Source organism: Silene latifolia, chromosome 8 (assembly GCF_048544455.1).
Source record: "Silene latifolia isolate original U9 population chromosome 8, ASM4854445v1, whole genome shotgun sequence".
NCBI classification, from domain to species: domain Eukaryota; kingdom Viridiplantae; phylum Streptophyta; class Magnoliopsida; order Caryophyllales; family Caryophyllaceae; genus Silene; species Silene latifolia.
The window spans coordinates 88,209,395-88,220,980 of NC_133533.1; the positions used below are offsets into that span (position 1 = coordinate 88,209,395).

Sequence of the window (11,586 nt, forward strand, 5' to 3'; positions counted from 1 at the left end):
TGCATGTACAAAACTTTTGTGACTATTGCTCCATGATCAGGCAAACGGGATCCACACAAGCTCTAATAAGCGAGATATTTTTCCCTTTCTCATTTAAGGACAAGCCTAAGTTATGGATCAATAGCCTTGATAGAGAAGCCATGGGGATCACCAATTGGGAGACTTTGGCTCTTACTATTTACCAAAAGTATTTTCCACCAAAGAAAACTCAAACTTTGAGGAGCCAAATCACGGGGTTCCGTCAACAAGCTCTAGAGAGCTTTTATCACGCTTGGGAGAGATACAAGAGTTGCAAAAATAATGCCCACATCATGTGTTGGATCCTTGGTTTCTTGCTATAACATTTTACAATGGATGCTGTGCCGATTCCCGACAAGTTCTTGATTCCGCCAACAATGGGCGGTTTGATCTAATTGACACCAATATTACTCATGCCACAATTGAATCCATGGTGATTCATGATGCTCAATATGTCAATTCCCGGAGTGCACCAATCAAGGGTAAGGAGGAAGCTTCCGATACTTTCATTTTGAAGGCTCAAATCTTATTGCTCCAACAAAAATTGGAGGCCTCATCTCTTCAACAAGTCAATGCCATGCCCACTACTAGCCAAATTGTTGTTTGTGAAGGTTGCGGAGGTGCGAGACATTGCACCGCCCTATATCAAGCCACTATCGAGGAAGTAAATGCTTTTCAAAGCTTTAGACAAAGTTCATTTCCACCGGATACATTTTCAAATACTTACAATCCCAACACAAAGTTCCAACCGAATTTGTCTTACAAAAGTAATAATATGCTAAATCCTCAACCACAAAATACTTTTTTGCTTCAACCTCAACAACAACAAAATGCCTACATTCCACCACAACAACGTTCAACTATCCACTGGGATAGTCAAATCAAAATCAAAACCAAGGCTACCTTAACAAAACTTTTTAATAAATTTCCAACTAACCCAAGGTCCACCCCCAAGTGCCCAACAAAATAACCAAGGAGGGAGCAAACTTGAAGCCTTGGTGATGTAAATGGCTAAGACCCAAACCGAATTGTTGGCTCAAATGCAAAAGAGTGATCAAGCTCACAGTGCCGCAATCAAAATGCTAGAGAATCAAATGGCTCAACTAGCCTCATCTAGCTCTCAAAGGAAGACAGATCAACTACCACCCCAAGGTGAGCAACCACATGAAACCGTCATTGCTATTACCTTGAGAAGTGGTACCAAATATGATGAGCCACCTATGCCCAAATAAAGTGATGAGGTACTTGTTGGAATGGAGGTTTCTCTTAATGCAAAGAAAGGTGAAGTTATTCCCAAGAAAGTGGATATTGTTAAGAAAGTGAAATATGTGGAGGATGCTCCTCCAAAGAAAGATGTTGAATTTAGAGTGTCGGAAAAAGTCAAAGTGCCTTTCCCTCATAGATTGTCAAAGCATAAAAAAGAAACTCAATTTGGTAAGTTCATGGAAGTGGTGAAAAATCTTCAGGTAACCGTTCCTTTTACCGAATTATTTACTCAAATTCTATCTTACACTAAATTCATGAAATATATTTTAACTAAGAAGAGGACTTTTGGTGATGTTGAAACTATAACATTCACTGCCGAGTGTAGTGCTCTTTTGCAAAATAAGTCCCCTCCTAAATTAAAAGATCTCGGTAGCTTTTCCATTCCATGCACCATTGGCACCTATACAATTGATAAAGTTTTATATGGTTTAGGTGCTAGTGTTAGTGTAATGCCATATTCAATTTGTGATAAGCTATGAGAGTCTTAAAGTGTACTAGTGTCATATTGCAAATGGGGGATCGTTCTATAAAACGTCCTTTTGGAGTTTTGGAGAATGTTCCCGTACAGGTTGGTAAGTTTTTCATTCCGGATGATTTTATTATTCTTGACATGGCCGAAGATGCCCAAATCCCAATCCTTTTTGGAAGACCCTTTCTACATACCGCAGGTTCGGTATTTGATGTCAAGAATGGTATGTTGACCTTGGAAGTGGGTGACGATAAGGTCACATATAACTTGAATAGTACCATGAATAGTCCAATGTTAGAAGAGTCTTGTTATTCTATTGGTGTTTTGGATATTGTTGATGTTGTGATAGAAGACTCTATACCTCGATCTTTGGTTAAAGATCCCTTGGAGGCACTCTTGTTATTAGAATCATTTGCAGGTAATGATGAGATTGGAAGTGAGGAGATTGATGCTTTGGATCTTGAATTAGATGGAGAAGAGCTATCATTGGAGGAAAGCTCACAATTTGTAGGTTTTATTTCTACTACTCAAGACCTTGAGTTACAAAAACCCGAACTTAAACCCCTTCCCTCTAATTTGAAATATGCTTTTCAAGATGATGAAGAAAGGCGTCATGTCATTGTTAGTGCTAATTTGAGTGAGAGTCAATTAACTTCATTGCTTCATGTTTTGAAAACTCACAAGAAAGCCATTGGATACAAACTTGATGATTTGAAGGGCATAAGCCCGGAATTTTGCATGCATAGAATTTCTCTTGAGGAAGATGATAAATAATGTGTCCAAGGTCAAAGACGACTAAATTATAACATGCAAGAAGTGGTTAAAAAAAGAGGTAGTTAAATTGTTGGATGCAGGAATCATTTATGCTACTTCCGAATCTAAATGGGTTAGTCCGGTTCAAGTGGTTCCTAAGAAAGGAAGAACCAACGTAGTAAAAAAATGATAAAAAATAAGCTCATTCCCACTAATATTGTGACGGGATGGCGCATGTGTATTGACTATAGGAGGTTTAATTTGGCCACCAAGAAAGACCATTACCTATTACCCTTTATTGACCAAATGTTGAAAGGTTGGCATGTCACAAGTACTTTTGCTACTTAGATGGTTATTTCTAGTTCTTTCAAATACCCATTCACCCGGATGACCAAGATAAGACCACATTTACATGTCTTTATGGTACCTTTGCTGACCGTAGAATACCTTTTGGTCTTTATAACGCCCCCGTTACCTTCCACGTTGCATGATAAGCATCTTTTCCGATTTCATTGAATCTATTATGGAGGTGTTTATGGATTATTTTAGCGTTTATGGTTCGTCATTTGATGCATGTTTGGCTAACTTGACTAAACTTTTGAAGTGGTGTGAAGAGGTTGACTTGGTGGTAAATTGGGAAAAGTGTACTTCATGGTGAATGAAGGAGTGGTGCTTGGTCACATTGTCTCCGAAAGAGTATTGAAGCGGACCGTGCTAAGGTTAAAGTTATTGAACAACTACCCCCACCGATAAATGTCAAAAGTGTAAGGAGTTTCTTAGGCCATGCATGATTTTATCGCCGTTTTATCGATGACTTTTCTAAGATTGCCAAACCCCTTACGAAGCTTCTTGTAAAAGATGATCCATTTGTGTTTACTAACGATTGTCTTGAATATTTTACTAGGATCAATAAGGCTTTGATATCTGAACCTAACATCCAATCAGCGGATTGGAACTTGCCATTAGAGCTCATGTGTGGTGCAAGTGACAATACGGTAGGTGTCGTGCTAGGACAAAGGAAAGTCAAGATGCTCCATGCTATCTATTATGCTAGCAATACCTTGTATACGGCTCGAATCAATTATGCCACCACGGAGAAAGAGCTACTTGCCATTGTCTATGCCTTAGACAAATTCCGCTCTTACTTGATCGATTCCAAAGTCGTTATTCCTACCGATCATGCCAGTCTAAAGCATCTCCTAGCCAAACAAGAGGCCAAGCCAATGGTGATAAGATGGATCTTGCTCTTGCAAGAATTTAATCTTGAGATTCGAGACAAGAAGGGAGCCGAAAATGTTCTTGCCGATCACCTATCCCAATTGAAGTATGACGATGGAGGTATTGGTATACATATTGATGATTCTTTCGCCGACGATGCTTTGATGATGTTGGAAGCCAATACACCTTAGTATGCCTACATATCCAACTACTAGTTGGAAATGAGTTGCCACCCAACCTGTCATATCAATAGAGGAAGAAGTTTTAGTTCTTCCTTTGGACGATGCTTGCCTATTCAAACATTGCTCCGATGGGCTATTCTAGAGATGTGTCCCACAATGGGATGGGAAAGGGGTGCTATAGGTGAAGAGTCTATTGATCCGAAATACTCAAGAGAGAGGGGTAGGGGTGAATTGAGGATTAAAAATTTTAACCTACTTTTTCGACTGTAATTATATAATTAATTATTTAAAGTTTATTGATTAAATTTTAACTAATTAACGAATTAAAACAAAACAAATAACCGAAAAAGAAAGAGAGACACACGGATTTTTGAAGTGGTTCAGTTTCACAAATCGAAACCTACGTCCACTATTCTCGATTAATAAATTTAGTAGCTTTCTACGGATTACAAATTGACTAACCCAACTTGTACAACTAACCCTAGTTGTAACTCAAGTGAGTACCGTTAAATACTCGAGTGACTAACTTACGCGAATAATAAAACACTAATGATTCTTCTAAAAGTTCTTGTTAATGAACGAGTACGAAATCAATTAAGCACTATTATCTTATAACGATAACGAAAGAATGAATGCACAAGTTTATATGACACACGACCTTTTTAAAATTAACAAAACGGTTTTTGCTGTAAAACACAATTTTTGCTTATTAGAATAAAATCAAAATTATGCTCAAAGGTCTTGCTTTTGAATGTTGCAAAGTGTAGAGTATTTATAGCAAGGGAGGAAGCAAAGCACACGGTTTCCACTAAACCCTAGTGGCCGAAATAACAGATATGTAACCACATCATATCTTTGTTATTTGTTTCCTCAAAACCTTAAGAGATAATAGAGAATATTCAAAAGATAATTTATAAATTATTCTCTTATTATATTTTCCTTAAATCTTTGGATATGATAAGATTTCCCATTACAAAAATATCCTTATCATAAATAACCATATCAAGCTAAACATAAAAGATATGTTAAGATAATTCTAGAGAATAAAATTTTAACAATAAACAGCTTTTATCCTTAAGCTCACACAAAACCAACACGGCTCATATGCCTTGTTTTTCGTGAAAACCCTAGCGATATTAGGTTAGATTTAGGGTTTAAGAGTATGCCATATTAGAAATCCTAATTAGTAATATGGCTCAACTCATAAGTTGATCCAACATAATTACTAATTATAAGATTAAAATAAAACACACTCAATATGAATATTGGCTTCCTTGATAAATAAATACTCTTTGCTAAAACATTTAAAAGAGACAAAAATAATTTTCAAAAACATTTTGAAAACTTCTTAAGTCGTGCGTTATATAAGCTTAGCATCTCAATGTTATCGTAGAAGAGCTATAACATTGAGCTCTTGCATAAGTAATGTTATAGCTGCAAAGCTTTAACTTTACTAACATAAGAAATTCATTCTTATGTTACCATCACGAGATAATTACCTATACTATTCTAATCTTCTTAGGAGATCTTCGAGTATAGGCTACTTAATCATTCAAGCTTGATCAATCTTCAGATGAGCTTCATCTTCTCATGACGCTTGAATAATTCTTTTACTAACTTGCATTATCTTGATCCTTGATTGAAGGCTTGAACACAATATATGTTTGCATACTTTCATCACAATCCTTTAAGCTTTGCAAATAATAAGTCTAATCTGAGAAGACTAAACGAACAATTACGCGCAACAAGTATATATAATATAAAGTACTCTTGACATCATCAAAACATAAACATATATTCTATATGGTTCAACAAATTCCCCCTTTTTAAAGATGGCAAGTCTCCTAAAATTGTGACTATGTATATAGTTGCCCCTCAATATAATACCGTCATCTTTATAGATAAAGATCAACGCAAGATCAAACGATTAATACAAGATCGAAACTTAAAGGAATTCAAGAGACAATTGGTCTTGACAAGGAGCAAACTTAGGCAAATGCTTACCATGGTCGTTCTTTCCCCCTCTTGACATCATCGAAAAGATATGAACAAATATAAAATGACTAGAATAATATATGACGAGATAAGAGATTAGAACGATTAAGAAACCTAATAAAACGTAATAACCATAAGTACCTACGAATTAAAGTAGCATACAAACCAAATAAAACATGTTTTAAGCCAAATGGGCTGAATTAACAACACATTTAAGAACTACTTGGGCCATAACCGCAAGTAGGATGCCAAAATGGGCCGAATGGTAGAGAGTTTAGAAGGCAAAATACACCAAGAAACTTAAGGCAATAAGAGTGATAGGCTATCGCACACCTATGCAAAAATAATATTTACACCCTAGCAAAACAAATGAATGTAGTACGTAGGGTCGAACCACAGAGAGACGGGAGTTGTAAATTAGTTGTTATGGGGTAAATTTTATCAAGGTCAATTACATTCAAATTGGTTTGTTTGTTGTTTGGTTGATGGCTAACAATTATAAAAATGTAAACTATATGATAAAAGGGAGTCTACGGGAGTCGGGTCGCACATGCAAAAGTAAAAATACGATCATGTTAAACTCGGTAATAATAACATTGTCAATTGTTTAGGCTTAGAGATACCACCTTACGACATTAGTGTCAACCATAGACCGGGTCCTAGAGAAACTCTCGTCCATGACTAGGTCGTCCTACTACACATGCTTAGTCTAATTCAATTCCGTGCCTCTCGACTTTAGAACGAATGAACAAACTTAATCGATGAATAAGGCCTTTTAAACATAGATTAAACGTGACAGTACAAACATGTGATAGAAACAATGAAACGATATTATAACATCCTAGTTTATCATGTTAAAAATACTTTTTATGCATGGCTCCTTCATTCCCTAGACAAGGTAGACTACTCTAACATAATGTAAATGCAAACTAAACTAATGATAAATGAAATGATAAACATAATGGAAATGTAAATAGAAATTACCTTGCAATATGGAAATGAACTAGAAATGAAAATGGAAGAACAATACTTGTAATGAAATAACTTGAAATGAAACTTTGAATATAAGTTGAATGGAAATTGTATTGAAATGTTTATAACAAAAAGTAAATCTAAACTAAGCTAAACTAATAACTAAACTAATCTAACTACTAAACTTAGAGATAAATATGGGAAATTGTGTATGTGAATGGTGTGTTAAAAGTGTGTGATTAGCACCCCTTATATAGGAAATAAGAGAGTAAAGTTTGTAGAGGAATACAAAATGGCATCCTAAGCACACTCTTAATTTTCTCTTTAATTCTTGGTATAATGCTCAAGGAATCCTAAGTAAAGCCTTAATGCTCCTTTAATCACCCGGTTGAATGCAATGTTTGTCATCTTAGAAAGGATCTCTATGTGACTTTAGCATCCTAGTGTAGATACCTCATTTCTGCACCCCTCGCAAACCACCCGGTGATGATTGGGCCGCATGTTTGGTACGCGGAACGATTTATGACAGTTCGTAAGTTTATCGTCAAGTGATTGCTCAAACACTAATGTCTACCTCTTAGTTGTCATCTACATACCGTTACGGTCGTTTTGGCAGTAATTAGAGTACATTTGGAGTCCGCGCCTAAAACCGTCTTCATTTTCTGATAACCGTTAAATCCCGAGTCAGGATGTTCTGGAATGTTCCGGATATTTCTATTCCATATTTTATAAATATTTCACAATCTTTAATCTTTGGTAAACAATTTCCCGTAATATTCATACAAAATATTAAGGAAAACCAAATTATCCCTTTATTCCATAATTTAAACACGGAAATCTTTCTTCGGCAGGAGGAAACCACTTGGGAACAGACGCAACAGGTGCTGCGCCTCTTCCAAGAGACGCAGTGGCTGCTGCGCCTCTTCCCAAGTTCTTTTCTGCGTATTTTTCGTATCTTTTTCATATCTTTCCGAGATTCACTTCCAAAGTCTCTCCAAAAACCCTATTCCTTCACCTGATTAGTATAAATAGGAGCCTTCGCTCCTCATATTCCTCACGCGAGTGTCCGCCCTTCTCTTCTCCCTTTGCATTCTAGACCTTTGTTCTTACTTTTTGGCGCCTACGTGCTTGAACATTCGACCACGTAAGCTCGGATCCTTCTGAGTACCAGCCTCGTTTGCATGACCGACCAATTTGAACAACTCCACAATCAATCAACTTAATTAATCTAATCGTTTTCCTCTTACGAGGGCACTTTCATATTTGCATTATAGTTCGAGTCGAGCATCACTAATCGATAACTTAGTTCATCTCGTTTCGTCAAACATGTAAGTCTGAGGGTGTATATCTCTCTCTTTTATTATTGTTATTTACCTTTCGTATCATCAATTGTAAGGTTTATGTCGAAAATACCTCTTAAAACCGATTTCTAAAACCACGTTTAAAACCTCTTTTTACGGATTTCCAGAAGGCAAACCGTTGAGAAAGGACGCAGCAACTGCTGCGCCTCTTCGAAGGAGCGCAGTGTTTGCTGCGCCTCTTCGTGAGGCTGCCGCAGTTCCTGCTTCCTTTCTTCTTCCTTCGTCCTCTGTAATTCGTTCGTTTTATTTGTTTCGTTTGTTAATTCCTTGTTACAATAACTTATTAATTTCACATGTATATTAATCATCATCATTAACATGTAACTTATCATTAAAATCCGGCTTAAATCCCTTATAATCCAATATTTGCGGGTTTTCGTCATTAAATTCAATCCGGGTTGTAGAAATTCGATTTGTCCATATCGGGTTTCTGGAATTCGACCTTTGATATATTTTCATCTGTTTGTTGTCATACTCGTCATTTAATTTGTCATTAATTCGCCATGTTTAGCTTATTTTGTTCACCCATGTCACTAATCAATCATTCATCCATGCAATTAATTCGTTCTAATTCCAATTCATCCATGTTTTATTGCTTTTATGACTCATTCATATGTAATTAATGCATTAAATCACTTTCATCCGAGTAAATATATTAATCAATCCATAAATTTACCAATTAATATTAACGATTTGCAGTTCCGGCTTCACAGCCAGAGCTCACCCTTGGAACAGACGCAGCAACTGCTGCGCCTATTCCAAAGGGCGCAGTCCTGCTGCGCCTGTTCCAGGTTGACTTATGCCTCTGAACTTCCGTTCTGCCTTGACCTAGTCTAATTAGCTTACGTATAATTAACTATTATCCCTATTATCGCCTAATTCCTGTTCGTTAATTTATTTGTTTATTCTTTTCCAAATTATCCGTTTTGAAAGGTATTTTCGACATAAATCAATGAACCCAATGTAATTATTGTAATTTTCATTATTTTAATTTTATTTTATTGTATTTATCGTATTCCTTGTATCATTTGTATGTTTTCATATGTAATTGAGCATTAAATCCTACTTCGACATTAATTGTATGCTAATTAATTGTTCACCGACTTAGTCTAATCTTCACATGTTAGGATCAAAACTTGGATGTTGCATTGCATGCATATAATCGACGATATATCGAGTATAGATGATGTCCCTAATCATTAGTAGAGGCCGCTATCGAGGCGGGCGGGATTAGGTGTTCGATCAAAAGAGCTTCCTAATACGTACCCTCCCCCCTTACTCCAGATCTCTGTGAACATCCGTGTTCATTGGCATCCACGAGAGTCATTCTAGACATAGAATGCTAAGGGTAACGATTGCTTGGTGTTCATGTCTCTACTTTGTGTCTTGACATGGCACGAGGTATTCGAACGGTTCCAATTTCCCATAAAAATTGGTGGCGACTCCACAAAATGCAAACGCTTGTTCTCTCTCCCAAGCGCCCCCGTGGGCCCCATTGTCCACAGTGTGGCGACTCCGCTGGGGAAAATACACTTACGTGTAGCCAAGGGTGAAACTTGAACAAGGTTAGGGAATAGTTTGTACAAGACAATTGTCGGTTTTCATAACTCGGTCTTCCTAGATCGTTTTATTCGGCCTTCCTAGGCCCAACCCAACCCATTCGACCAATCGTCCCGTCTAAACGGTCCTAATTCTTATTTGGGCCTAAGGATGGATAGCGATTGACGTCATCCATACCATGATGCTTACTCTTGTTTGTATCAAGGACCTTCACTACTTGAGAAAATGGACTAGGAATCGGCCTTACTCTTGTTTGGTACGAGCCTCTCCACAGACTTCGGGTTTGATTGTTCGGTATGGCAACCCACCCTTTAAACCAAAACCCTTTTAAATGCACTCAGCATCCCGTTATAATGCTTGTATAAATGTTTGTACCTTACGTGATCACCATTTCTAAACGAAACCATGACGATTTTTGTAAAAAAAAAAAAAAATCAAAATCCTTTTAAATGAAAAATTTCGAAAAAAAGGCCTTTGATTAGCGCAAAACCCAGTCAAAACTCTGTCAGTTTGTCGAGTCAAAATTCGGGCCCACGCCCATTTCAAAACCTCACTTCGAGTCCACTCCTACAACTACACCATATTTGACTAGGATACACATTTTCAAAACTTCGTCTTTTCTTCAAAGCTCACTCAACACAAGTGGCACACACCCACTTCACGAGTCAAAACATTTCTTCTCTTAGCAAGTGTGTTAGAATGGTCGATCGTGTTTTGATTCGTCATCGATCTCTTATCCAGTTTTCAAGATGCCTGAAACAAGCGACGTGAACTTCAACCAACTTCAAGATGGTAATGATCGAATCCTAGCCACGTTAGCTCAAATCTAAGTTACCCAAGACCAAGTGTATGATCGCCTTGACACCATCGTGGGACGGATCTACGCCGTAGAGGGGAGGTTGCCTCCTCAAGAAAGTGAAGTAGTGGGTGACTTCGCGAGTGAATCCAAGGACGAAAATCCTCCCATGGGAATGACTGTAGCCGAGAAAATGCTCCAATACTTTGAGGAGCAATTGATGTATCTTAAAGGGGATGACATTTATAGGGAGAATAATCGCAAGTATGAGGCCGTCAATTCCAAATTGCCAACCAACTTCAACATGACGGATATTCCCAAATTCAAGGGGCACGAAAACCCTTTGAACCACATCCGTGCTTTCAAGGATTACATGTCTATCAAAGGCATCAAACCCAAGATGTTCTTAAGGATCTTTCCTTCATCTCTTGACACCATCCCAAAGCAATGGTTCTACTCTTTAGAACACAAGAAGATCGCTACTTGGGAAGATGCCGCGATCGAGTTTGCTAAGCAATACGCGGATAATGCTGAAATCCAAGTTAACATGCGCACCCTAGAGGTTCTTACCCAAAATGACAAAGAAGGATTCACCGACTTCCTAAGTAGGTGGAGGAAGACTAGTACCCAACTAGTTGAATGCCCAGATGAGGCTACCCTCGTGGAGAAGTTTGTGGATAATCTCAAACCCATTTATGCCAATCATTTGAGGTACCAAAACATCAAGACTTTCAAGGATTTAACCGTACTAGGAACAAGGATTGAAGATGACATCCGTAAAGGGCTCTTGTCCAAAACGGTAGGTCGAGGATATCAAGGCTCAACAAGTCGTTCATACGGCTCCACTAGCAAGACCGACGAAGTTAACTTTCTCGAGCCATCCAAGAAAAGTACCCCACCAAGGAAATTCACAAATCTTGGGGACACTTACTCCAATGCTCTAAAAAGGTTAATGAAACAAGGAAAACTCCAACCCATAGGACCTACTCCCGAGCC

General features: G+C 37.7%; 1 non-coding gene across 1 annotated transcript; it reads right to left on the reverse strand.

The window, feature by feature from the left end:
• Positions 1-212: 212 nt before the first annotated feature.
• On the reverse strand, positions 213-318 carry LOC141597870 (small nucleolar RNA R71). The gene has a single exon (XR_012523082.1). It is a non-coding gene; the product is annotated as a small nucleolar RNA R71 (small nucleolar RNA).
• Between the last annotated feature and the right edge of the window lie 11,268 nt (positions 319-11,586).